The sequence below is a fragment of the Triticum aestivum genome, chromosome 4B (assembly GCF_018294505.1).
Source record: "Triticum aestivum cultivar Chinese Spring chromosome 4B, IWGSC CS RefSeq v2.1, whole genome shotgun sequence".
Lineage (NCBI taxonomy): Eukaryota > Viridiplantae > Streptophyta > Magnoliopsida > Poales > Poaceae > Triticum > Triticum aestivum.
Window position 1 is genome coordinate 14,293,652 of NC_057804.1, and position 2,618 is coordinate 14,296,269.

A 2,618-nucleotide genomic window follows, 5' to 3' on the forward strand; every position below is an offset into this window, starting at 1 on the left:
AGCCCTTGCTTTTTTGTGTCGGGTTCTGCGGTACTTGTCACGGCAGTAGTGGCGGTAGTACCGCTCCCGAGCGGTAGTACCGCCCTTATCTCCACGGTAGTACTGCCCCGGGGTCCAGGTCCCTGCTCCCCTCTTGTGCGCGGTAGTACCACTAGGTGGCGCAGTAGTACCGCTGGCGCAATAGTAGTACCGCCCACCCAAGCGGTAGTACCGCTCTCTGCAGGGCTGCTTGGGGGGTAACGGTTGGATTGTTCCCCCCACTATATAAAGGGGTCTTCTTCTTCAAAGTTGACCTACCTCTTCCCCCAAAAGCTCCATTGTTGCTCCAAGCTCCATTTTCGCCCGATCTCTCTCCCTAGCCAATCAAACTTGTTGATTTGCTCGGGAGTGGTTGTGAAGGCCCAGATCTACACTTCCACCAAGAGAAATTTGATTCCCCCCACTAATCCCTAGCGGATCTTGTTACTCTTGGGTGTTTGAGCACCATAGACGGTTGAGGTCACCGTGGAGCCATAGTCCATTGTGGTGAAGCTTCGTGGTGTCGTTGGGAGCCTCCAATTAAGTTGTGGAGATTGCCCCAACCTTGTTTGTAAAGGTTCGGTCACTGCCTTCAAGGGCACCAATAGTGGAATCACGACATCTCGCATTGTGGGAGGGCGTGAGGAGATTACGGTGGCCCTAGTGGCTTCTTGGGGAGCATTGTGCCTCCACACCGCTCTAACGGAGACATACTTCCCCTCAAAAGGAAGGAACTTCGGTAACACATCCTCGTCTTCACCGGCACCACTCTTGGTTATCTCGTGCCTTTACTTGTGCTAGCTTTTTGTGTTGTTTACCTTGCTTGCTTTTGTTCTAGCTGTTATTGCATCATATAGGTTGCTCACATAGTTGCATATCTAGACAACCTACTTTGCTGCAAAGTTTAAATTGGTAAAGAATAGTCTAAAAAAATTTAGTTGCCTATTCACCCCCTCTAGTCAACTATATCGATCCTTTCATCTAGGACATACATATCTTAGAGCAGAACTCTTAATCTGAATCATTTGAGGCAATTATCATCCTAAGTGACCAGCCTAATCCCCAACACAGAAAAACTATACCCTTGGCAAAAAAATAGGAAGAGAGGCAGCGCAAGGGATTTATGGAAGGAGCTCACGTGGGGAGGTGCCACCAGGGGAGAGGGAGACAATGGTGTGATCTATCAACGGCCTCTCTCGCTGACATTCGTGTCTGCAGGGACGACACACACGTGGATCGGCCGCTCCTCACCGATGGATGCAACCTGGGGAGGCCGTAGATTGGACTCTCATCTCTGTCTTACCGAGAAGCTGTCAACGGCAGCACAGATGATGAGGCAGCGGTGGGAGGGGGAGCTAGTGGGTCGGTTGCTCGACTCGGACAAGCACCGGGGTAGAACGGTGGCCGGGCGAGCCACCTCTCCTGTCCGCTTCATCTTGTCTTCTCCATAAACTTAACCATATACTCCAGCAGTACTCTATGAACATTTCAAATCAAGATCAAAAATTGATGATGGCATGGGTGCACTAATCAACAAAACAGTCATAGTAACAGTACTACTGCTTAGACTGATGATATATACATGCATGAAACAGATCAAGCAACCATTACTACTGCTAAGACTGCTGCTTGAACTGAATTTTGAACTGCTACTTAGACTGGAGGACTAAAACTATGGTTCCAGCAGTGTTACTACTCCAGACAGTGCATCAAGCAGTGTGCTGTGACAACACATTATGACACATTTCCAGCAGCAACAGAACTTATGGGCTTGCATAAATCAGTAGCAACAACAACATATGGGCTTGCATAAATCAGCAGCAACAAGAACTTATGGGCTTGCATAAATCAGCACCATCAACAACACATTTTGAAGAGAGATCTCACCAGCAGCAGCAACCATTGATGGGCTTGCAGGAGCAGGGGAAGAAATTGTTGCTTGAATCAACTAATTTTGCTTGAACCAATTAATCTTCAGTTAACTGCTCCAGACATAAATCACCTTCTTGCTTCACCAGACATAGATCACCTACTGAATTTAGTCAATAACTAAATTTGTCGCTAACTAAATCAGTTATCTATAGTTAACTACTCCACCAGATAGAAATTTTGTCAGCTCACTTGCTTGCTTCACCAGACAGAAATCAGCAGATTGAAGTCGGACCTGTGCTGCCGTTGGCGAGCGAGCAACGGAAGCAGAAGCAGCGGCGCCGGTGGAGCAAAGAGGGCAAACAAGCATGGGACAGGCAAGACGAGCACGTGCCAGTGGCATGTGGCTGAAGCACGGGGCAGTCCTCCATCATTAGTCTGCAACCTCGAGGAGGGGAATGCCAGCCGCTGGCGATGGCCTGCATCTGCATTTTGTGTAGGTAATTTATTTTACACTCTAGTTGCAAGCTTGTTCAAGTTGCTCCCGGCAAACAAATTTATTATTAGTAAAGCTAATGCTGGATTAATTCAAAGCTTCAAATAAAACAGAATGCTCAAACAGAAGTAGAATTAACACCAAGAACTCAGTAAGTAGAGATTGCAAGTCACTTGAGAATGAGCTACCAAGCGTACCTGCAGAGGTGGATTTGCTTGCCGGGTAATAACCTTCA

At 47.6% G+C, this 2,618-nt stretch overlaps 1 long non-coding RNA gene across 1 annotated transcript; it reads right to left on the reverse strand.

The window, feature by feature from the left end:
• Positions 1-1,777: 1,777 nt before the first annotated feature.
• LOC123094215 (uncharacterized) lies at positions 1,778-2,207 on the reverse strand. The gene is made up of 2 exons (XR_006445770.1): positions 2,140-2,207; positions 1,778-2,050 (listed from the first exon to the last, which is right to left on the reverse strand). It is a non-coding gene; the product is annotated as an uncharacterized lncRNA (long non-coding RNA).
• Between the last annotated feature and the right edge of the window lie 411 nt (positions 2,208-2,618).